The following is a 25,404-nucleotide window of genomic DNA, read 5'->3' as shown; positions in this document are numbered from 1 at the left end:
AATACAAAAATTGGCAGGGCCCAGTGGCTCACGCCTGTAATTCCAGCACTTTGGGAGGCTGAGGCAGGTGGATCATGAGGTCAGGAATTGCAGACCAGCCTGGCCAATATGGTGAAACTCTGTCTTTACTAAAAATACAAAAATTAGCCAGGCGTGGTGGCACGCACCTGTAGTCCCAGCTACTTGGGAGACTGAGACAGTAGAATTGCTTGAACCCAGGCGGTGGAGGTTGCAGTGAGCTGAGATCTCACCACCGCACTCCAGCCTCGGTGACAGAGTGAGAGTCAGTCTCAAAAACAAACAAAAACAAACAAACAAAAAAACACTTGAACCCAGGCGGTGGAGATTGCAGTGAGCCGAGATCCCGCCACTGTACTCTGCACTCCAGTCTGGGCCACAGAGCAAGACTCCTTCTCAAAACAAACAAACAAAAAATTAGCCGGGCTTGGTGGCAAGTACCTGCAGTCCCAGTTACTCAGGAGACTGAAGCAAGAGAACCGCTTGAGCCTGGGAGGCAAAGGTTGCAGTGAGCTGAGATCGCACCACTGCACCCACTGCACTCCTGCCTGGGCAACAGAGTGAGACTTTGTCTCAGAAAAGAAAAAAAAAAAAAAGAATCCAATAAAAAATTTAGAAGAAAAAACCAGAAAAGAAATCTGACTATAACTTTTGACTCCCCAAAAACTTAACCACTAATAGCCTGCTGTTGACTGGCAATAACATAAAGATTATACATCAGAGAGAGGACAATAACAAAGTTGATTAGCACATATTTTGTATGTATATTGTGTTCTTACAGTAAAGTAAGCTAGAGAAAAGAAAAATGTTAATAAGAAAATCAAGGAAGTTAAATTATATTTACTATTCATTAAGTGGAAGTGGATCATCATAAAGGTCTTCATCCTCCTCATCTTTATGGTGAGTAGGCTGAGGAAGAGGAGAGGATGATCTTGCTGTCTCGGCGGGGCAGGGGCCGAGGCAGAAGAAAATCTACATAGAAGTGGACCCATGCAGTTCAAACCCATGTTGTTCAAGGGTCAAGTGTATTGCTGTTAAACCTGTGTAACTCTGGGTCTTTAAACAGCTGCCACTCCCTCTCCCACATTCCTCAAACCCAAAATAGTTGGGCCCAGCCTTATCTAATTGGAGCCCAAGGTTTGAAACTTTCCTCCTCCTTCTGTCCCTACGCAACTTCCCAACTTATCCCCGTCTCCCCAACTCCCGATTGGCCTGTTGTCCCATCTCTTACACATGACTCTGGTCATCACTCTTGGACCTGAAGCTTGATACTGCTTCTCTGCCCTGACCTTGGTCCATCTGCCCCTTAGATCACATTTGCTTTGTAGCCTCAGTGAAGACCCAGTTTCCTGGAGTTTCCCTTCACAATGGCCCAGCTGAGTCTTCCCAACCTAGTCTAGTGAAAGACTCAGACTTGCTGGGGACCCAGGAGGCCAAAAGAGAAGGGTTATCCCATATTGAGAGTCTGGCAGAGCCCTCCATAAGATCCCTTCATGAGGACTTCCTGCAACATCCTGCTTCCTTTATGGAAATGAACACCACCTCTTCCCCATTACTACTCCACGGGAAAAAAAAAAAACATGGTCACTGCATTCTATGTAAGGGGTGGGATCTGTCATTATTAAACTGCCAACTTCTAGTTCATATCCCAGGATTTGTCATGGAGTAAGACTGATTTCAGGTGCACAGTTCCAAGAATGACTCTCAAGAGCTACTCAAGCTACTAAAGAGTGGCCCAGACCACTGAGGGCCATGACAAAGCATAGGATCTTGGCTGGCTGAATCTCTGGGCCAGCACAACCACCCCACACTGTACATCTACTCGGAGAAGCCAAAATAGGTACACAGGAGGAATGGCCTCGCATACCACCCATGCCAGATCGTGGTCCACTCAAAACAGTATTGATATCAGAGTATTTCTGGGAACCAGTGTCCCATCCAGGCAACTCCCAGGACTCTATCCATCCGGGCCGCATCACCCTCCTCTAGTGCCAGCTTATGTCTGCATTTACCCTTTGGTGAGAAATTAGATATAATCGCATAAGACTTCATTTTCATGCTAAAGATATTTAGTTTGAGGGAACTAGTCAGCTATATGATGGTACACTAGAGGCGAGCCACTAAAAACGATCACTGTTGAGTTAGATGTAGAAAAAACAAATATTTAAGAGTGGGTCAATTATTAAACATTTAAGGGATCAGATTGGTTTGCAGGTGTCTAAGTTCCACTCCACTTTAGAGAACTGATGGAAATTAGAGACAACACATTACTAAGTGTGGTGATGCAGTAGCTCCAATAATTTTCTGGTTCTTCATCTGAATGTATTTACATGTTTTAAGTTAAAATGCGTTGTTAACATGCGTGGCATGTTTTCCAACTCCGATTTTTTTTGATGGCATGGATAAGAAGACTTAGTCTCCAAGTACTAAATGAAGAACAGATATCTCTCTGAGTCCATTTTGAAAGTAATGCTTAAATGTGTCTGGTCTCGGCCAGGTGTAGTGGCTCATACCTGTAATCCCAGCACTTTGGGAGGCCGAGGTGGGCAGATCACGAGATCAGGAGATCGAGACCATCCTGGCTAACATGGTGAAACCATGTCTCTACGAAAAATACAAAAAATTAGCCAGGCGTGGTGGTAGGCGCCTGTAGTCCTACCTACTTGGGAGGCTGAGGCAGGAGAATGGCGCAAACCCAGGAGGCGGAGCTTGCAGTGAGCTGAGATCGCACCACAGCACTCCAGCCTGGGCTACAGAGCGATCGTCTCAAGAAAAAAAAGAAAAAATGTGTCTGGTCTCTGGGACATAACATCTATCTTTGTTGAACTCTGACTTTTTATTGACCTGATTTTCATTTAGGTTCAATCTAAGCTTTCCAAATCAAGCAGAGACCTAATTTTCTTAAGCTTCCCTGGAACACAGTGTAGGTTCCCGACTTTTAGAATGAACCCTAAGAGACAAATTCTCAGCGATGGGATGTTCTCCAAAATCTTATATAAGAGTCCACTTAAAGCAACTGTCAGGCAAGACAGTATGTAAGACTTCCCTGTATTCCACCAACATGCCACCATTGTGAGCAATATAAATATAACCTCACACCTGCTTCCTCTCCAGGCCAATCCCTGGAGATGTGAGAAACCATGGTTAGCATGCTCAAAGAGCAGGAGCAGCAGCAGAAGGCAAGACGCTAGAGAAGACACCTGCCAGCTGTCAAAATCTTTCTCCCTCAGTAGGCTGCTGGTCTACTAGAGGCCTGCGCTGAAGAAGTCTTGACTTTAAATCACTTTTGGAGTTTTGGTTCTCACATGGGAATGAGCATTTTGGATAGTGAATTGAGCCTGTGTTTTGACTTAAAGTAATTATAAGACTTTTTATTACTAAAGAACATATTTTTTAAAAGGTCATGGAACCAAGCCGGGCGTGATAGCACATGCCTATAGTTCCAGCTACTTGGGAGGCTGAGGCAGGAGGATCACCTGAGCCCAGGAGTTTGAGGCTGCAGTGAGCCATGATCATGCCACTGCACTCCAGCCTGGTGACAGAGTAAGACCCTGTTTCAAAAAGAAAAAACAAGTCATGGGACCAGCATTTGCTCCAGGGACGAAGAAAAAACAAGCCCACGAAGCAAATTTAATGACCTATTGGGCAATAAAGGAATATCACTTCATGATCTCATCCATGAGTCACTGTTATTCATTGTGTAATAGTCACACATCAGTGCTATGGTAGAATCTCAAAATCTCCCATATTTTTGGTATTTGAACAGTACCCAACATTTCCAGCTTGAATGTGGACTTTTCCCCCACAGTCTATATATTCTATGAGTCATTTCAGTGGGGATTTTTTTTTTTTTTTTTTTTTTTGAGACGGAGTCTCGCAGTCGCCCAGGCTGGAGTGCAGTGGCCGGATCTCAGCTCACTGCAAGCTCCGCCTCCCGGGTTTACGCCATTCTCCTGCCTCAGCCTCCCGAGTAGCTGGGACTACAGGCGCCCGCCAACTCGCCCGGCTAGTTTTTTTCTATTTTTTAGTAGAGACGGGGTTTCGCCGTGTTAGCCAGGATGGTCTCGATCTCCTGACCTCGCGATCCACCCGAGACGTCTCGGCCTCCCAAAGTGCTGGGATTACAGGCTTGAGCCACCGCGCCCGGCCTTCAGTGGGGGTTTTAGGAGAGAACCTAAATTCCCCTTCTTGCCAGAGGATCACCCACCCCCAGTCAGCCCAAGCGTGACCTTTACAGTTAGAAAGTGCTTGGCCGGGCGCGGTGGCTCAAGCCTGTAATCCTAGCACTTTGGGAGGCCAAGATGGGCGGATCGCGAGGTCAGGAGATCGAGACCATCTTGGCTAACACGGTGAAACCCCGTCTCTACTAAAAACTACAAAAAACTAGCCGGGCGAGGTGGCGGCGCCTGTAGTCCCAGCTACCTGGGAGGCTGAGGCAGGAGAATGGCGTGAACCCGGGAGGCGGAGCTTGCAGTGAGCTGAGATCCGGCCACTGCACTCCAGCCTGGGTGACAGAGTGAGACTCCGTCTCAAAAAAAAAAAAAAGAAAGTGCTATGCACAGCTGCAGCTTTGGATCTTAAAGACTTCCTGCGTTGTCTTCAAACATTGTTTGAAATTCCTTTAGAAGAGTAACACTAGCTGCATTGACAGATATATTCCTGCTTCTCCACGGTTTACATTCTCATCACAGTCTCGTGCAGAGGTTCCTTGGCTTCCACTTCATGGCTTCATCCTCCTCTAGGTCCTTGGCTTCCTCTCCATCCAGTTGGCAGAAGGCAAAAAGAGTGAGAAAGGTTGTTGTGGAGTGGAAACATCATATATCCCCCCTGGATTATCTGGAGCTCAGCTACGTGGTCACATTCTGGCCTTACCTCTGTGACCAGGAAGAAGAGGAAATGGATTTGGTGACTATTTGACAAGTCTTTGTCACAAAAAGTTTATTAAGGTTTCTGTAACTGGTAATTAGTAAATGTTAAGATATCAATTAATATCCACAGACTATCAAGAAATGTTATGCCACAATTCTAGTCACTTTCTAAAGAATTTAGACATGCAAGAAATGCATGCTTTAGCTGAATGCCTAGTGACCAGCTGTTAGGATCAATATCTGATCAAATGCAAATATTACCATCAGAGAATGAACTTCTGAAATTCAAGAATGAATGTGAAGTTTTATTCAAAATAAATTATTAAAACATTTAATAGTAGTTTAAAATTAATTAATTTTAAATACCTGACATAATTTCTCAGCATGTCAGCTGCTAGATTACTGCAGAGGTCATTGCAGAACTATTAGATGAAGTATAAGTGTTGTATGTATTATTGCAAGGGCACAATCCCATAATATTTATAGTGATTGTGAAAATCTTATTTTTTCTATTTTTATTATTATTTTTTAATTTTTTTAATTTTTTTGAGACGGAGTCTCGCTCTGTCGCCCAGGCTGGAGTGCAGTGGCTCAATCTCAGCTCACTGCAAGCTCTGCCTCCCGGGTTCACGCCATTCTCCTGCCTCAGCCTCCCAAGTGGCTGGGATTACAGGTGCCCGCCACCTTGCCCGGCTAGTTTTTTTGTATTTTTTAGTAGAGACAGGGTTTCACCATGTTCGCCAGGATGGTCTTGATCTCCTGACCTCGTGATCCACCCGTCTCGGCCTCCCAAAGTGCTGGGATTACAGGCTTGAGCCACCGCGCCCGGCCTTTTTCTATTTTTAAAAAATTAACCATTATACAATCATGGCTGAAAGTTAATTTTAATAATTAGGTTTTATGTACAAAGATAATTATTAAGAACTTTTAAAAAACCCAAATAGGGCCAGGCTTGGTGGCTCATGGCTGTGATCCCAGCACTTTGGAAGGCTAAGGCGGGTGGATCACTTGAGGTATGGAATTCAAGACCAGCCTAGCCAACATGGTGAAACCCCATCTCTATTAAAAATACAAAAAAATGTCTGGGTGTGGTGGCTCATGCTTGTAATCCTAGCAATGTGGGAGGCTGAGGCGGGCGGATCACCTGAGGTGAAACCCCATCTCTACTAAAAATATAAAAATTAGCCGGGCATGGTGGCAGGTGCCTGTAACCCCAGCTACTCGGGAGGCTGAGGCAGGAGAATTGCTTGAACCCGGGAGGCGGAGGTTGCGGTGAGCCAAGATTGCACCACTGCACTCCAGCCTGGGCAACAAGAGTTACATTCCATCTCAACAAAAAAACAAAAAACAAAACAAAAAAAAAAAACAAAAAATACAAAACAATTAGCCAGGAGTGGTGGTGCACGCCTGTAGTCCCAGCTACTCGGGAGGCTGAGGCAGAAGAATTGCTTGAGGCTGGGAGGCAGAGGTTGCAGTGAGCCAAGATCACACTACTGCACTCCAGACTGAGCAACAGAACAAGACTTGGTCTCAAAAAAAAAAAAAAAAACCCTAAATAGGCTGGGCATGATGGCTCATGCCTGTATTTCAAGTGCTTTTGGTGGCTGAGGTGGGAGGACCGCCTGAGGCCAGGAGTTCAAAACTAGCCTGGGCAACATAGCAAGACTCCATTTCTACAAGAAATAAAAATTAGTCAGACGTGGTGGTACTCTCCTGTATTCCTAGCTACTCGGGAGGCTGGGATGGAAGGATCCCTTCAGCCAGGAGTTAGAGGCTGCAGTAAGCTATGATCATTCCACTGCCCTCCAGCCTGGGTGATGGAGTGAGACTCTGCTCTCTTTAAAAAAATAAAAATAAAAAAGTTAAGTGCAGTGGAAAGTTAATAAAGGCCATTAAAACAGTACGTTATTAGCCAGATAACTTTAGAAAGACCATTATGTCCTTTTGAATCAACAAATGTGTATACGAAGATAAATGATATTAATCAGAATGAGATGTATTTAGCTCATTTAAAGTTATTGCATAATATATACACATTTATATTTTAACTGACAGAATTTCACTGAATACGGAACTTAAGAATATTTTCACCCTATATCTATTGACTATCTAGACATTGATAATAATACAAATGGCATGGCATGTTCATATGACTGATGATGTTAGCCTGATTGAGTATGATGGTAACCTATGCTGTTACATAATCGCTCATCTAGCACAAGGTCAGGGACAGCCCAAATGACATTAAAATTATCACTTGACTCCAGCTTTCCAAAAGTCAAGGCTGAAGTTACATAGACTTTAGAAAACTACCTAGGTCAAAGCTATGCCATGGTTTATCCTTAAAACACTGATTAAATATATATTATCTTTTCTGTGCCTTCTAGTAAGATTCCTGTATAGAGTAGGCATACCTATCTGCTGACATTTATCCTGTGTATCTTGCTCACTCCCTAATTTCAGTGTTTGAGGCCCCCGAACATGCCCTGGCCCTTGGCAATCCCTTCTTTAGGGGCCAGATTCGTGTCTGTGTCCTGGCTTTCACTTGCAGTCCTAGATGGAATATAACCAGCTGGTGCGCCACACAGTTCCACCTCCTGCACTCTCTCACTGCTGAGCCCTGCTTGGAGAATGGAACTCTGGAAACATCTGTTTGCCCGAAACATGCCTAAGTTTTCCCTGCCTTCTGGCCATAGCCTTAGACAGCCCAGTTTTCCTTATTAAGGAAGCCTCTGGGGCCCTGATCATCTCCACAGCAGCTCCTTTTAGCCGCCTCTTACCCAAATCTGCCCTCATTACCATGTGCTCATTCCTCTGTCAGGGGCAGTGGCACTACTCAGACTTACTGCATCATTTGGCTAATGAAGTTTTTTTTTTTTTCTCTCACTTTTTCCTAGAGAACAAGAACAAAAATTTCCTTGCCCTGTATCTAAGGTTTTTTTCTACTGAGAGGGAGACTTGTTATTCAGTTCAAAGGTTTATGGGCATAAAATAAGGATGTCCCAAATAAGGTACCTTACTTTTATCATATCAGTCTGATGAGCTTACACATACTTTAGATTACATTCTCTGAAGTTAAGTTGTGCCTTTATGCTGCTAAGCATTTGTAGTGGCTAACACCTGTAATCCCTGTGCTTTGGGAGGCTGAGGCGGGAGGATCCCTTGAAGCCAGGAGTTCAATACCAGCCTGGGCAGCAAAGCAAGACCCTGTCTGTATAAACAATTTTTTTTATTTTTTTTGAGACTGAGTCTTATTCTTGTCGCCCAGGCTGGAGTGCAGTGGTGCAATCTCGGTTCACTGCAACCTCTGCCTCCCGGGTTCAAGCGATTCTTGTGCCTCAGCCTCCCAAGGAGCTGGGACTACAGGTGTGCACCACCACAGCTGGCTAATTTCTGTGTTTTAAGTAGATGGGGTTTCACCATGTTGGCCAGGCTGGTCTCAACCTCCCAACCTCAGATGATCTGCCTACCTCCTCAGCCTCCCAAAGTGCTGGGATTACAAGTGTGAGCCACCCCGCCACACCTGTAAAAAAACAAAAAACAAAAAACAAAACCCATATTTTATTGTTTATAAAAAAATTTTTTTTTAAATCAGCCAGCAGCAATACAGGGAGACCCCATCCCTCCAAAAAAGAAAATAGCCAGGTCTCGTGGTGTGTGCCTGTAGTCCCAGTTACTGAGGTTGAGGTGGGAGGATCACTTGAGCCCAGGAGATAAGAGGCTGCAGTGTGTTGTGATGGTATCACTGCACTCCAGTCCGGGCAACAGAGCGAGATCCTATCTCAAAAAAAAAAAAAAAAATTCCAGGTGTTGTGGTATTTGCCTATAGTCCCAGCTACTCAGGAACCTAAGGTAGGATTGCTTAAGCCCTGGGGTTCAAGGCTGCAGTGAGCTCTGATTGCACCACTGTACTCCAGTCTGGCAAACAGTGAGACCTCATCTTTGAAAAAAAGGGCTTCTGGCTGGGCGTAGTGGCTCACACCTGTAATCCCAGCACTTTGGGAGGCCGAGGCGGGTGGATCACCTGAGGATGCGAGTTCAGGACCAGCCTGACCAACATGGAGAAACCCTGTCTCTACAAAAAATACAAAATAGCCAGGCGTGGTGGTACATGCCTGTAATCCCAGCTACTTGGGAGGCTGAGGCAGAAGAATAGCTTGAACCTGGAAGGTGGAGGTTACAGTGGGCCGAGATTGCACCACTGCACTCCAGCCTGGGCAACAAGAGCAAAGGGCTTCTGTTTTTGTATGTACATATGGAAATTCTGTTGTGTGTGTTTCAAGGAGTGGACTTGAAAGCAGCTTACTTCATGAAAGTTGAGGCTTTACCTTTTTTTTTTCTAAAAAGGAAGATTTAACAAGTTTCACTTAGTACATTACTTCTAAATGGAAATCACAAGGAAAGATTTAAACGAAAGCCTCAGAATTCCATACAAATGACATTAAAAACTCCTAAAGTATTAGTATTACATCTTAAAATTGTCCCATATCTTAAAAAAAAAAGTAAAAGTATACACTCAAGTGTACACTCACATGCCTTAGAGGATATTAAACCAAAAAGCTAAAATTAACAAACATGCCGAATGTTTTCATTTTGAATCATATACACAGCCCCTATATTTGAGTTTTACAGAAAAGCATGTTTCTCAACGTGTCTCCAAAATTTTCAATGATTTGTGGTATAAGAGCAACATTTAATATAAGTGAAACTGCATCAACCTAAATATGCCTACTGCTTAGGTACACTCCTACAACATAACTAACTTGAGGAAAGCTGAAAATTGTTTCAATAGTTATGGTCAATACTGAACTTATTGTTATGTCATAGATGAATGTTTCAGTGTTCAGTGTTCAAAACTACTGAGCTCAAAGTTTTAAAATAATCTTCCACTTTTACAGTAAGCATGTAGTGTCACAAGCCTGTAATGCAAAACCGGTAAACTTTTGCTTGTTTTCTTTAAAAGGAGAGGCCGGGGGCAGTGGCTCACGCCTGTAATCCCACCACTTTGGGAGGCCGAGGTGGGCGGATCACAAGGTCAAGAGATAGATATCATCCTGGCCACCATGGTGAAACCCCATCTCTACTAAAAATACAAAACTTGGCTGGGCGTGGTGGCGTGTGCCTGTATTCCCAGCTACTCGGGAAGCTGAGGCAGGAGAATCGCTTGAACCTGGGAGGCAGAGGCTGCAGTGAGCCAAGACCGTGCCACTGCATTCCAGCCTGGCCACACAGAGAGGCTCCATCTCAAAAAAAAAAAAAAAAAAAAAAAGAGAAAGAAAAAAGACAAAGAAAGAGAAGCTAAGAGTGATCAGAATAAATGATATTTCCCATTTATCCATCATATTGGATATACTAGATATCCCTCCCATTCTATTCAACTCCCATAAATGCACATCTTTTATATCTGGAGTAGCTCTTTAGTGCTCCTTCTCTATCTGAGCAAGGTTTGACTGACAGTCACTGGGGTTTTCCTCCAGAACGTGGTCATATCCACTCATGTTGCTCTGACCACCATAACCAACACTCACACTGCTCTGACCACCATAACCACCTCTATAACCACCACTTACATTGCTCTGATCACCATAACCACCTCCATCACCTCAGCTGCTCTGACCACCATGACCACCTCCATCACCATGAATCACACTGCTCTGACCACAATAACCACCACTCATACTGCTCTGATCACCATAACCACCCCTCATACTGCTCTGACCACCATAACCACCTGCATAACCACCACTTAGCTGTATAACTAGACTGGTTGGATAAGCCCTTCCCTCCCATCATTTGGCTACAATAAGCACCACCACTTGCCCCCGCTGTAGAATTCAAAAAAAGTTCTACAGGCTGGGTGGGGTGGCTCACACCTGTAATCCCAGCACTTTGGGAGGCTGAGGCGGGCGGATCACGAGGTCAGGAGATCAAGACCATCCTGGCTAACACAGTGAAACTCTGTCTCTACTAAAAATACAAAAAAGTAGCCAGGCGTGGTGGCAGGCACCTGTAGTCCCAGCTACTCGGGAGGCTGAGGCAGGAGAATGGCGTGAATCTGGGAGGCAGAGCTTGCAGTGAGCCAAGATGGTGCCACTGCACTCCAGCCTGGATGACAGAGCAAGACTCCATCTCAAAAAAAAAAAAAAAAAAGTTCTACATAGCTGTGATCATAAACCACCCCACTTGTTCCTGTAGCATTTAAAAAGATCTCCACATATCTGTGCTGCCTATTAGCTTTGTCTTTTGCCATAGCTGCGACAGCATTTTCGTGAGCAGCAAACTCAACATCTGCACTACCAGTAAACTCTGTCATTGAGTCCAATTTCAATATGTACTCTCATGGGGTTAAAAGGTGAACAGAAATTATATCATTCTCAGTGGCTCTGTAAGGTAACCCCCTAGTGTGTACACAGTGCCCTGTGGTGCTCTGGAAACTGGACCCACCATCTCCATATCTACGATCAGACATTCCTGAAAAACAGTAAATGCAGTCTTTTCCAAATATATCAGACCTACAGCCACATCCATCATTACAGCCACGATAGTCGTCATAGCCTCTATACCCTCCACCATAGGGACCCTGCCTCATCCTTTCAAACCCAGCTCCTCTGCCAATGCTATTATATCCTCGGCCAGCCCCTGGCCTATCATTGGGACCTGGCCACTGCACAGCCATGAGCTTGTGAGGGGGATCATGGTAGGTTTGAACTTCTTGGCTATTCTAGAAGATTTCAATGTACCTGTGCCCTGTTCTTTGCCTGTGTTTTTTCAAGGCCCTCTCAGCTATCTCCTGCGAAGCAAACTGCAAAAAGGCTTCCCATGAGAGTCCACTCGCAGTGTTAATCCATTTGGCACAATTTCCAACCCTGAAAAGAAATGAACAATCTCTTCCTTGCTACAGCCAAACGGAAGTCCCCTAAGCCAGACGAAGCCATGACTGGCAGTATCAGGGCTATTCAGACCTGTGTGCTTCAATACCCAATCCATTTCAACACTGTTAGACTTGAATACTTCAGTGTATCTGTGTCCCATAGTTTCTCTGTCTTCAAAGCCAATTTCGCTTCATCTGCAGATTCAAGTTCAACAAATGCCTCACCACTTGGTCTGCCTTCTCTGATGTAGATGAAACAAATATTGATGTGCCATTTTGTATTTTGCAATCAGGGAAGTGCATCACTTCATCGGCTGAGCAGGACCAAGGTAGGCCCCTGACCTCCACCACGAACCCCTCCCTGCCTTCTGTGCTCAGCATCGTGGCGACTGTTCACCTCTTGGTGGCAAGTCTGGCTGAATGCAATTTTGGTGTAGTGGGCAATTTTCTTCCTTCTGCCTTCAAATGGGCTATAGTGAGATGACAAACAGAACTACTTATGCTCACATAAGCAAGTGATCACATTTACCTCTTGTCTGTGCCACCATCTAACTTCTCTGTGCCTCTGCTGTCCCATCTGTCACACGAGACTAATGCAGGCCCTCACTTCCCTAGATGCTGGGTTGTGAGGACCAAAGAAACATCATTCCCCATCTCTTTCTCTGCCTATACCTTTTCCTCTATTCTTTTTCCCCTCCAGAAACCCAATGACCTTGGACTTCCCTGAGTCCCGCACTGGTTGACACATTACATACTGATTCTTCCCTCTTAGAGAAAATGAGCCTAGCTTCCATCGGGAACAGACCAGCACATTCCATCAGTCCCTTCTCCTGATTGTACATTCCCTACTTCACTCCCAGGCTCAGCAGCACAGCCTCTAGATGTTTTGCTCTTGTCTCATCGCCAGGCGGTGCTCTTTCCCACAGTACTATAAAGCAATTCCTGTTTTTCACTTTGCTGAAAAGGTGTGCCAGATGACTGCAATTCTGGGTGCCCAGATTATGATAAGCCTACCCTGGTGTCCTGCCTAATTAATCACATCACAGCCCACTGGCATTTTCATCAGGAGCCTTTGCTTGAGTGGATGAGAGTAGGCTACAGCTTCTTCTCTGTTGTCTGGCTGGAGTAGAGCAGTAACTGTCTAAAGGTTTTCTGTCTTGGTAGACTGCCTCCTTTCCTGGACCTTTAGTTATACAGAAGAGGCTTTTGCTGGGGGCTGTTTTTGGTCTGTGCTTGTTGACGTTTACAGATTGCTGGCTTCTGGGATACATGAAGCAAAAACAAAACACAGGGAGTCACTCCTGTGTCAGTCCTTGGATCCTGAAGTCCACAGCCAGTTTGCCTTTTAGTCTTCTTCTGCTTGTTTTACATATAATACTCAGGATTTTTAGCCGTACTTGGTGAGAGGAACATGGTAAAGTATGTCTACTCCATTTTCCCAGGAGTGGAAATCTCCCAGAATTGTGCTTAGAAAAGGCTTGTTGTGTCGGAGACAGTTTTGATGGGAAGCAAAGATGGGTGGCAGAGGACCAACTAGGGGGCCACTGTTAGTCGACAAGAAAAGCTGAAGACTTGGATTGTCAGTAGCACTGGGAGAAAACTATTTAGAGGTTAACAAAGACAGGGAAGAGCAACAAAAACAAGTCTAACAGGCAGTCAATATGGTCCACAGTAGAACCATTGCTTAAGGCAGAATTCCTCTGGCAGAAGTACGGATTTGCAGTTTGTCAACAGGCACGTAGTTTTTGAATGGACTGTCTCCTGTTCTAGTGGGTCTTTAATTTGTGGGGAACAAAAAACTGTCCTTTTAAAAACTGAAGAGATTTGACTGAGTGTTCGACCAAACAGGATCTTACTGTTGCATCCATAAGGTTAAACATAATTAGCTAGCATCAGAGGCAAACAGAATAGCATTTTGAAAAGTTCTGAAAATAGGCCAGACATGGTGGCTCACGCCTGTAATCTTAACACTTTGGGAGGTAAGCCCAGGAGTTTGAGACCAGCCTGGGCAACATAGTGAGACTCCTGTCTCCACAAAAAATGCAAAAATGAGCTGGGTGTGGTAGTTCACACCTGTAGTCCCAGCTACTTGGGGGGCTGAGGTGGGAGTGTCGCTTAAGCCCAGAAGGTGAAGGCTGCAGTGAACCAAGATCACACGACCGGACTCCAGTCTGGGTAACAGAGTTAGACCCTATCTCAAGAAAAAAAAAAAAAGTTCTGAAAATAAAATGCTTCAAGACCCTTATATTTTTATTGTAGCTAGCTTTTTGTCTTATAAAAGTTTGGTTTTCTGGAAATGAATAATGACTTCTAAATTTTTGCTTTATTAAATTATAAAACAAGGGCTATGTATATCATAATGTAAAAACAACAATAAAGCAAAGTGTCACAGAAAAACCTAGTTTTGCTGGCACCTCTCCATTTTATTTCACTTGTTTATCATATAAATGCCCTTCCTCTCTAACTAAGTTAGAATGTGTTTGGCTATGGGTAACAGGAATCCTGATGAACAGGGTTTTAAATATAAGGACATTCTGTTTTACCTAACAAAAAGCCCAAGAACTGGCAGTCCCTTGGTGAGTTTGGAAGATTAACAGGGTCATCCAGGATCTAGGGACTTTCCATTCTTGACTCTGAATTCCCAGCAGCCTGCTTTCATTTTCCAACTTGTTGCCTCATCGTCATAAAATGGTTTCTATAGGTGCAAGCATCACAGCCTCTCACAGCCTAGTAAGAGACAAGGAAGGGGGAGGGAGGGGGAAAACATTTCACCTCGTGTGCCTCTCTCTTTTCAGGAAGGAAAATTTTTGTCAGCAACCCCGAGAGATTTCCTCTGATCCCAGTCAGAACTGCTCAACTGGCCAACTCTGCCTGCAAGACTGAGCACCATCACTATTTGGTAAAGACCATGATAGCCATGCTTACCTTAGACTAGGGGTTCTCATCAAGGGTATGACGGGAGGCGGCAGTATTGAAAATACAGAAAGGGACACTTTCAGTTGTCACATAAACAGAGAGGTGCTATTGGTATCTAGTGGGTTGGTCTAGGGATGCTATGTCCACAAAATACTTTTCACACACACACAAATTGTCTTGTCCAAAAACAACAGCACACTTGTTGAGAAACACTGGCTAACAACAGCCATAATTCATCTCCTGGCCTGAAGACACTATGACTCAAACACAATTTAGAAGTTCCTAGATTGTGCAAGAGGAGGAACATGGCTCCTAGTAGTGTGTACTGGGATGTTGGAAGGAGTACAGCAACGCCTAGTCATTCTGGCATGCTAAATCCTTTTTAGAAAGCTGCTGTTATTTGTACCGAATGGGCAACCAGGAAAGAATTACAGGGATCAGGACAGGGAAATTACATGCAAAGTGTGCCTTTATTTTTCCTAATGAAGGGATTTTTTTCCAGTAGCTGGACAAGCCTGTTTCCAAGAATAATTGACTCTGAGTTACCCATAACTCTGTTACCTCTGTTGACTAACGGATGCTCCTCATTCCCACCAAGGAGTTCAGAATGTTTAAAGCCTAATTCTATATTTATTTTTTTACTATTATTATTTTAGAATTAGAGACAGAGTATAAAATTATTTATAAAATAATTTATAGTCATGTTATTTTTAATGGACACATAATAACTGTACATATTCTGGAGTATACTGTGATGTTTCCATACATGTATACAATGTGTAGTGATCAAAGGGTAACTGGCACATCTATCACTTCAAATACCAATTATTTCTTTGTTTGAAAATATTCAAAATCTGCTCTTCTTTTGAAAATATACAATAAATTGCTGGTTATTATAGTTACCCTATAGTGTTATAGAACACTAGCACTTATTCCTCCCATCTAGCTGTACTCTTGTATCTGTTAATAACCTCTGGCTGTCCCCTCCCTACCCCTACTCTTTCCAGCCTCTAGTAACCACTATTCTACTCTCTACTTCTATGAGATCAACTTTTTTAGCTTTCACGTATCCGTGAGAACATGCAGTATTTCTCTTTCTGTGTTTGGCTTATTTCACTTAATATAATGTCTTCCTGTGGCTAAACAGTATTCTTACATATATACATGGATATGTACGTGTATATATACACACACATTTTCTTTTTCTTTTTCTCTCCTTTTCTCTTTCTTTCTGGGATAGGGTCTCTCCCCTCTGTCACCCAGGCTGGAATGCAGAGGTGCATTCATAGCTCACTACAGCCTTGAACTCCTGGGCTCATGAAATCTCACCTCAGCGTCCCAAGTAGCTGGGACTATAGGCACACACCACCATGCCTGGCTAATTTTTTTTTTTTTTGTAGAGATGGGGTCTTACTTTGTTGCCCAGGCTGGTCTCAAACCCTCCTTGAGCAATTCTCCTACTTCAGCCTCCTAAAGTGCTGGGATGACAGAAATGAGCCACCATGCCTGGCCATATATACCACATTTTCCTTATCCATTCATCTGTTGACGGACACTTAGGTTGAGTCTTTATCTTGACTACTGTGAATGGTGCCGCAACATACACGAGAACGCAGATATCTCATCAACATATGAATTTCTGAAATAATATTTTAATAATAGCCTAGTAAAAATTATAACAATCTACTTAATTTTTTTTAAAAAAAACTTTTGAATATCAGAAGTCTTTGTCGTTGGCAGAGAAAATGAAGACTAAACATTATTAGCTTTAATTATAATTTAAAAAATCTAAATGTTCACTAAATCTGAAAGATATATTGGGTTGATATGCTGCATTGCTGCTCACAGTAACATCTTGTAAGTCAGTGTAAAATCTGCTAGACTAGAAAAAGAAGACTAGGGAGTTTGGTTTGCCTTCCCTATCTGTAAAACCACAAATCTCTATGCTTGACACAAACTAAGGTAAATAAATAATGTTTCTTAGGCTAATTGCTTAATGGTGAATAGGAGATAACCTGGCATAGAAGAGTAGAAAGAGCATTCCAGACAGAAAGAATGGACCCAGCAGAGGTACTAACTAGTGAAACAGCATGATATGGTCATAGTCACACCAGATGTGAGCTCTTGAGAGCACTGTGGATTAACATTAATGTTTTTAACCAACAACTCTGATCTCTCCAGGATCCCTGGATTTCTGGATGCCAATACCAAAAGCTAGACTTACTGCAAAAATTTTTTTGCCTCTGTACTTCTGCAATAGATGGAATGTTTGCATCCACCCAAAATTCATGTTGAAATCTTAATCCCTAACGTGGAGGTAGGTGGTGAGGCCCTTGGAAGGTGATTATGTCATGAAGGTAGGGCCTTCAGGAATGAGATCGGTGCCTTTATAAAAGGGATCTCATAGAGCTCTCTTTTCCTGTTTTCACCACATAAGAGATAAGGGAAGTCAGCTGGCGCGGTGACCCATGCCTGCAATCCCAGCACTTTGGGAGGCCGAGGCGGGTGGATCACGAGGTCAGGAGCTCAAGACCGGCCTGGCCAACATGGTGAAACTCTGTCTCTACTATGTCTCTACCCATGTCTCTAGCCGAGCATGGTAGCACGTGCCTGTAATCCCAGCTACTCAGGAGGCTGAGGTGGGAAAATTGTTTGAACCAAGGAGGCAGAGGTTGTAGTGAGCCCAGATAGGGAAAGGTGGCTTGCGCCTGTGGTCCAAGCTACTGAGAGGCTGAGACAGGAGGATCACCTGAGCAAAGGAGGCGGAGTCTGCAGTGAGCCAAGATCGTGCTACCTCACTTCGGCCTGGGCAACAGAGCAAGACCCTTTCTCAAAAAAATAAAAAAAAACAGTTATAGGCTAAGTATTAGGCTTATTGCAAAGAAGTGGCCAATTCACTTAATCTCAATCTAACTCAGTATTATGTTTTGTTTTGTTTTTTGAGACAGAGTCTTGTTCTGTCCCCCAGGTTGGAGTGCAGTCACGCGATCTCAGCTCACTGAAACCTCCGTTTCCTGGGTTCTAGAGATTCTCCTGCCTCGGCCTCCTGAGTAGTTGGGATTACAGGCGTGCACCACCACACCCGGCTAATTTTTGTATTTTTTTAGTAGAGACAGGGTTTCACCATGTTGGCCAGGCTGGTCTCGAACTCCTGACCTCAAGTGATCCACCCACCTTGGCCTCCCAAAGTGCTGGGATTACAGGTGTGAGACATGATGCCCAGCCTTGTTGTTGTTGTTTTTTTGGGGCGGATGGGGAGGGGATGCTCTGTCTCCCAGGCTGGAGTGCAGTGGCACAATCTCGGCTCATTGCAACCTCTGCCTCCCGGGTTCAAGCAAATCTCCTGTCTCAGTCTCCTGAGTAGCTGGGATTACAGGTGCCCGTCACCATGTCTGGCTAATTGTGTGTGTGTGTGTGTGTGTGTGTGTGTGTGTGTATACATATATATGTAGCCTGTAGAATGATACTTTGATGGCATTTCCCAGCAATCTTTCATCTAAAGGTTTTAAAGTCCATTGACAGTCCTTGTCTGAGTCAATTGGTTTGCATCATGGTTATTTTCTAATTCTATATTTTATTCTATACTTATTAGCTGGCATCCTATACTAGAGATTTTCCTCATCAACTGGGGATAAACCACATTTTTTATTAAAAAAAATGTAAATATATGTGTATATATATTTAGTAGAGACCCAGTTTCACCATGTTGGCCAGGCTGGTCACGAACTCTGGACCTCAAATGACCCGCCTACCTCAGCCTCCTAGAGTGTTGGGATTACAGGCGTGAGCCACCGTGCCCAGCCTGTATGTACTTTTTAATACAGTAATATGTAAATAACTGTGTGTGTGTATGGGAAAGTGGTTTCTCACTTTCCCAAAAATTGCACCAAGGTAAAGCAAAGCTCTAGTTGATTTCAGTGTTGTGCAGGAGTTAGTGGTACTGCCCTCACTAGGCACTCATTGAACAGTAGCACAAACCCAAGAAATGGATGTTTGTAAGTAACTTTCATCATGTACTGACATTTCATTTGAAATGGTCACTTGAAGCTGGTTAGACATTGAAACTGAGACTATAGTATGCCTAACTCAGCTGCTCAATATTTATTGCTTATAGTCTTATGACTCTTTTTTAGAATAATTATCTTTGCTAGTACTATTAGGTTTGCACGACAACCCTTTCTCTTGTATTTTCTGTAAACTGGAGGTTGTCCCACTATTACTGTTACTAAATTTGATGGGTTGGTTCAAATGGTGACCACCAGATGGCTCCACTATACAGGTGTATTTTAACCTTTTTTTTTTTTTTTTTGAGAGTCTTGCTGGGTCACCCAGGCTGTACTGCAACCTCCGCTCCCGGATTCAAGTGATTCTCCTGCCTCAGCCTCCCGAGGAGCTGGAACTACAGGCGCATGCCACTGTACCCAACTAATTTTTTTTTGTATTTTTATTTAAACTTACTTTTTATTTATTTATTTTTATTTTTTTTTGAGACGGAGTCTCCCTCTGTCACCTAGGCTGGAGTGCAGTGTCACAATCTTGGCTCGCTGCAAGCTCTGCTTCCCGGGTTCACGCCATTCTCCTGCCTCAGCCTTCCGAGTAGCTGGGACCACAGGCACCAGCCATCACGCCTAGCTAATTTTTTGTACTTTTAGTAGAGACGGGGTTTCACCGTGTTAGCCAGGATGGTCTCAATCTCCTGACCTCTGATCTGCCCACCTCGGCCTCCCAAAGTGCTGGGACTACAGGCAGCCACTGCGCCCAGCCTATTTATTTATTTATTTATTTATTTTTGAGGTGGAGTTTTGCTCTCTCGTTGCCCAGGCTGGAGTGCAATGGCGCGATCTTGGCTCACCACAACCTCCGCCTCCCGAGTTCAAGCGATTCTTCTGCCTCAGCCTCCTGAGTAGTAGCTGGGAGTATAGGCATGCGCCACCACGCCTGGCTAATTTTGTATTTTTAGTAGAGATGGGGTTTCTCCATGTTGGTCAGGCTGGTCTCAAACTCCCAATGTCAGGTGATCTGCCTGCCTTGGCCTCCCAAAGTGCTGGGATTACAGGCGTGAGCCACTGCGGCTTTTTTTTTTGTATTTTTAGTAGAGATAGGGGTTTCACTACGTTGGCCAGGTTGGTCTTGAACTCCTGACCTCGTGATCTGCCTGCCTCGGCCTCCCAAAGTGCCGGGATTACAGGCGTCACTCAGCCTGTAATTTCTTTTACAATTAGGTAAGTAGCCTGTAGAATGATACTTTGATGGCATTTCCCAGCAGTCTTTCATCTAAAGGTTTTAAAGTCCATTGATAGTCCTTGTCTGACTCAATTGGTTTGCATCATGGTTATTTTCTAATTCTATATTTTATTCTATACTTATTAGCTGGCATCCTATAGTAGAGTTTTTCCTCATCAACTGGGGATAAACCACATTCTTTATTTAAAAAAACAAAAAACAACAAAAAAAAAACAGGGTAGGTTGGGAGCGGTGGCTCATGCCTGTACTCCCAACGCTTTGGGAGGCTGAGGTGGGAGCAACACTTGAGCCCAGGAGTTCAATACCAGCCTGGGCAACATAGCAAGACCCCATCTCTAAAAAAACAAAAAAAAAGCAAAAACACTTAGCCAGGTATGGTGGTGAGCACCTGTAGTCCCAGCTTCTGAGGAGGAAGGAGGATCATTTGAGCCCAGGAGGTCAAGGCTACAGTGAGCCATGTTCGTGCCACTGCATTCCAGTCTGGATGGCAGAGCAAGACTCTGTCTTAAAAACAAAAACAAATGAAACAAAAAACAAACAGGGTAAATGTTATCTCCCTTTAATAACTAATTTTCAGAGTATCGAACTGATGTAATAGATACTACTAATGAGGGAAACTATTTTTCCCTCTTCTTATTCTCTCTTCTCTGTACTAGAGAGCAGATTTTTATTTATTTAGTATTTGCAATCAATTGTATTCATTTTCTTTTTGACGCTAAAACTGCCCTAAATTTGGCCTGTGGGAGATCCTTCAAGCTGGCTCCCATGTCTCTAAAATTTATTTTTGAGAGACTGAAAATACAAATGGAAAATGGCCAGAACACATAAAAGCAGAATTCTGACCCATTACCTGCAACAACTAGCCCAGTAAACCAACCACTTATCTACCATAAGTGCTGTCCTCCCAGCCTGAAAGCCAAACCTGCTATCAACCAGACTTGTAGGAAATCAGACTCTATCTCTGGTATCTCTGGATTGCTATCTCTGGTAGCAATCCAGGAAGCTAAATAATAACTTCTATGACAATCAGCTCAAAATGGCCAGGACTTGATTAAAAATTGACAGCTTCCCTAATTTTTGTCCCCATTTCTAGCTTATGACCATCCACAGAAAACCAAATATCCTCCTTTAACCAAGCCCACAGGATGCCAACTTGCAGTTAGCTTCCAGCTTCCCCATGCCACCAGCTTCCAATCAGGCATACCTGTGAAACCTTTCCTTTTGTCCACTGTAAAGCTTTCCCACTCCTCTGCATGCCTTTGAACCTCTGCCAAAACATAAGGCATGGTGGCTGACTCCCTTGATACGGCACGTTGTCAACAGACTTTGTTTTCTCATTTGGTTTGCAATAAAATGTATCCTTTATAGTGACACGATTTGATGAATTTTGACAGATGTATACATCCCCGTTAACCATGACACAGAACATTTCCATCACCCCCAAAAGTTCTCCCATTTTCCTTTCCAGTCAATTCCTTCTCTCTTCCCCTCCTAGTCAACCACTGATCTGCTGTCTTTCACTATAGATTAGTTTTGTTTGTTCTCCTAAATACAGCTGGCATAGCCTCATTGGTCTAAGCACTTTCTTTGCATTCAGGCGCAATGAAATACCTGGCTCATCTTGTACTTTTCCCATCCCAGAGCTGGAATCAGCCAATTCTCCAAAGGAGCTCTGGATCTTTTTAGTGGGAAATGGAATTTAGAAACCAAGATCTGGGTGTTAGATGTGCTCACTGTTACTGTAGGGTGACCATGCCTGTACATCCTGGTTCACTTGGGACTCTTCCAGTTTTAACCTGAAAGTCCAGCATCCAGAGAAAACCCCCCTGTGTGTGGCAAACTGGAACAACTGGTCACCCTAGTGCTTCTAGGCCCTTTCAGTCCACAGAACTAGGACATTACTTTTTTTTTTGCAGTTTAACTTTTTTTCCTTTTTCTTTTCTTTCTTTTTTTTTTTCTTTTTGATAGGGTCTATTGCCCAAGCTGGAGTGCAATGGTGATATCACAGCTCACTGTAACTTTAAACTCCTGGGCTCAATTGGGCCCCTCGCCTTAGCCTCCCAAGTAGCTAGGCCTATAGGCACAGGCTACCACCCCTGGCTATTTTATTATTTTGTATTTTGTAGAGACAAGATCTCACTGTGTTGCCCAGGCTGGTCTTGAACTCCTAGGCCACTTTGGCTTCCCAAAGCACTGGGATTACAGGTGTGTGCCACTGCACCCAGCCCTCCAGTTTAAACTCAATATTACAGACTTTTCTTTTCTGAACTTCTTAAAACTCTTTATATTAGTTTTTTTTCCCCCCGAGGATCAATGAACTTCTTTTTTTTTTTTTTTTTTTTTTGAGGCGGAGTCTCGCTTTGTCGCCCGGACTGGAGTGCAGTGGCCGGATCTCAGCTCACTGCAAGCTCCGCCTCCCGGGTTTACGCCATTCTCCTGCCTCAGCCTCCCGAGTAGCTGGGACTACAGGCGCCCGCCACCTTGCCCGGCTAGTTTTTTTTGTATTTTTAGTAGAGACGGGGTTTCACCGTGTTAGCCAGGATGGTCTCGATCTCCTGACCTCGTGATCCGCCCGTCTCGGCCTCCCAAAGTGCTGGGATTACAGGCTTGAGCCACCGCGCCTGGCCAGGATCAATGAACTTCTTAAAAATTGTTTTAAATTTTTTAAAAAATCGAGATGGGTCTCGCTATGTTGCCCAGGCTGGTCTCAAACTCCTGGACTCTTACGATCTTCCCACCTTGGCCTACCAAAGTACTGGGATTAAAGGCATCAGACACCTGGCCCTTTTCTGAACTTCTTTGATCTTGCATTTGTATCTCATTTTCTCATACACTGCAAGTCTTTGTACACAGTAACATTAAAATACTTATGTTATCCTACCATATGCAGTACATAGTTTCAAAACCACAGTAACAATGTTACCATTAATCATAAATCAGTGAAGCTGAAAGCTCCTTTGCACTTTTTTCATCCTTAGGATACACAGTTGACCCTTGAACAACACTGGTTTGAACTGCCAGGGTCCACTTATATGTGGATTTTTTTTTACCCAAACACAGTGGGGCCAGGGACGGTGACTCACACCTATAATCCTGGCATTTTGGGAGGCTAGGTGGGAGGATCACTTGAGCCTAGGAGTTCAAGACCAGCCTAGGCAACATAGCGCTCTACAAAAAAACAGGAAAAAATTAGCTAGATGTGGTGGCACATGCCTGTGGTCCCAGCTACTCAGGAGGCTGAGATGGGAGGACTGCTGGAGCCCAGGAAGTCACAGCTGTAGTGAGCCGTGATCATACCACTGCACTCCAGCCTGGACGACAGTCAGACCCCATTCTCAAAAAAGAAAAAAAAAGAAAAGCAAGGGAAGGAAAGGAAGAAAGGGAAGGATGGAGAGAGGGAGGGAGGGAGGGAAGGCGGGAAGAAGAGAGGGAGAGAAAGAAAAAAAGAAAAGAAAAAGAAATGAAAGACAAGGAAGGAAGAAAACAAAGCAGAAGTACAGTGGGATGCAAAACACACCCATACAAAGAACCTACTTTCCCTATGCTCAGGTCTGGGACTTTAGTATGCAGATTTCTGTATATGCTCCCAGAAGGTCCTAGATCCAATCTCCTGCATATAAGGAAAGACTACACTATCTCAACACAGATACACTACTAGAGTACTGTGTTCAAAAGCTCGGAGGGGCCAGTGGTGGTGGCTCACGTCTGTAATCCCAGCATTTTGGGAGACCAAGGCAGGCAGATCACCTGAGGTCAGGAGTTTAGAGACCAGCATAGCCAATATGGTGAAACCCCATCTCTACTAAAAATACAAAAATCAGCAGGGGCTGGTGGGGCATGCCTATAATCCCAGCTACTCAGGAGGCTGAGGTGGGAGAATCGCTGGAACCCAGGAGGCAGAGGTTGCAGTGAGCTGAGATTGCACCACTGCACTCCAGCCTGGGCAACACAGTGAGACTGCCTCAAAAAAAAAAAAAAAAAAAAGCCCCAAAGAATAATTTTTTCTGTGTATCTCTAGTTGTATTAGTTAAGTTCATTTGTTTCTATTTGCTTTCAACCTTAGGATTTACTTTCTTTTTTATTTACTTTTTGGCTATGTAAAACTAAAAGTTCAAAGACAGGGAAGTCTTGCCTCCCCTCCACTCTTTCCCACCACTCTTCATAGGTAACTATTTTAAGTTTCAAGGATATCCTTCCAATTCCTCCCCCAAAATAGGCATATATATATAAATATTCATATTAAATATATTTTTTATATATTTAAGTAAACATATAAAAGCATATATGCTTCTTTTTGCTTTTGAATAAAGTGAATACTTAATATACTTAAGTATTTAAGTGAATACTTGAGATAACCTGAGACTCATTCCAAAGCAACACATGATTATTTTACGAATCTTTTTAATGGCTGCACTGTATGGATGCACCATTCCCAATCAGTTCTCTATTAATGGATATTTGGGTTATTCCTAACTTTCGCTATGACAGATAGCACTGCAATAACCTTATGTACCTATTGTTTCCATGTGTGGAGCTGTACCTTCAGAATAAGGTTAGGGTTAGAAGTATAACGTCAAGGTGTAAGAACAAACACATGTAATTTTGTACTCCACAGAACTTGAACCATTTTTCCACTCCCACCAGAAAAGGCAATTTCAATGTGCATTTCCATTGTAAGTGAGGTGGAGCGACTTTCTATGTTCAAGAGGAACACAGAATTACATGGAACATAAAAAATTACTGGCTTTTCTTCTGAGAATCATCTGTTCATGTCCTTCCCCATTTTCTCCTTTGGCTTTTGGACTTTTTGTTTTCAATTTTTGAGAGCTCTTATGATACAAGTTGCAAAGCTTTTCTCCAGACTGATCTGATTCACCGGGAACATACTATGACCATCTGGAGTGTACTTTAATCTTACCCTAATAGATCACCTTACTACAAGACACTCCTTCGGGGATGAACAGGTTTGAGAAAGTCGGCTAAGGACAAACCAATCAAAAGAATTACGTGCACCTCTAGTAAGTGTTTAGAGACTGCTTCACGTTCTCCAGGTAACACCGCCCTTACTCGGCGGTCCAGATGGCAGTCTTGCTTCAGGGAGTCTACTCCACCTGCAGGACCTCTTTGATTGGGTTCCCTAAACCTCACAGGGCCGCCTTCCCCTCGTTCGAGTTAGCAAGGGGCCCTCAGCGCTGCGGTCACAGCGCAACCTCCGACGCCAGAGAACAATAGCTCCTCGATGCGTCTCCAGAGATGTCAAGGAGGAACGAACCCAGCGGCCAGGAGGCTGCGCCTCACGACTGAAGAGAGGGAGGATATCGGATTCTAAGTTCTCAAAACTTACAGGTGAGCTTCTGCTAAAAGTAAAGGCCCGCGGCTCGCCGCCCACCGCTTCTCTCCTGGGGTGCCACCTGGTTCTCCGGCACGCGGAAGCATCACGGATGAGCGTCGCGAACACAAAGCGGCCAATCACGCGCCGCCTTCGCC

General features: G+C 43.9%; 1 long non-coding RNA gene, 1 other non-coding gene and 1 pseudogene across 2 annotated transcripts; all 3 read right to left on the bottom strand.

The window, feature by feature from the left end:
* Window positions 1-4,611: 4,611 nt before the first annotated feature.
* LOC117096932 lies at window positions 4,612-25,396 on the bottom strand. Its single transcript, XR_004442722.1, has 2 exons — window positions 25,262-25,396; window positions 4,612-4,892 (listed from the first exon to the last, which is right to left on the bottom strand). It is a non-coding gene; the product is annotated as an uncharacterized LOC117096932 (long non-coding RNA).
* LOC117096931 lies at window positions 10,115-13,754 on the bottom strand (annotated as a pseudogene).
* LOC117098178 lies at window positions 18,544-18,667 on the bottom strand. The gene has a single exon (XR_004443231.1). It is a non-coding gene; the product is annotated as a U4atac minor spliceosomal RNA (small nuclear RNA).
* Window positions 25,397-25,404: the final 8 nt, after the last annotated feature.

This window comes from Trachypithecus francoisi, unplaced genomic scaffold (assembly GCF_009764315.1).
Source record: "Trachypithecus francoisi isolate TF-2019V2 unplaced genomic scaffold, Tfra_2.0 Lachesis_group15, whole genome shotgun sequence".
Taxonomy (NCBI): Eukaryota; Metazoa; Chordata; class Mammalia; order Primates; family Cercopithecidae; genus Trachypithecus; species Trachypithecus francoisi.
This window is presented reverse-complemented; position numbering and strand designations above follow the sequence as displayed.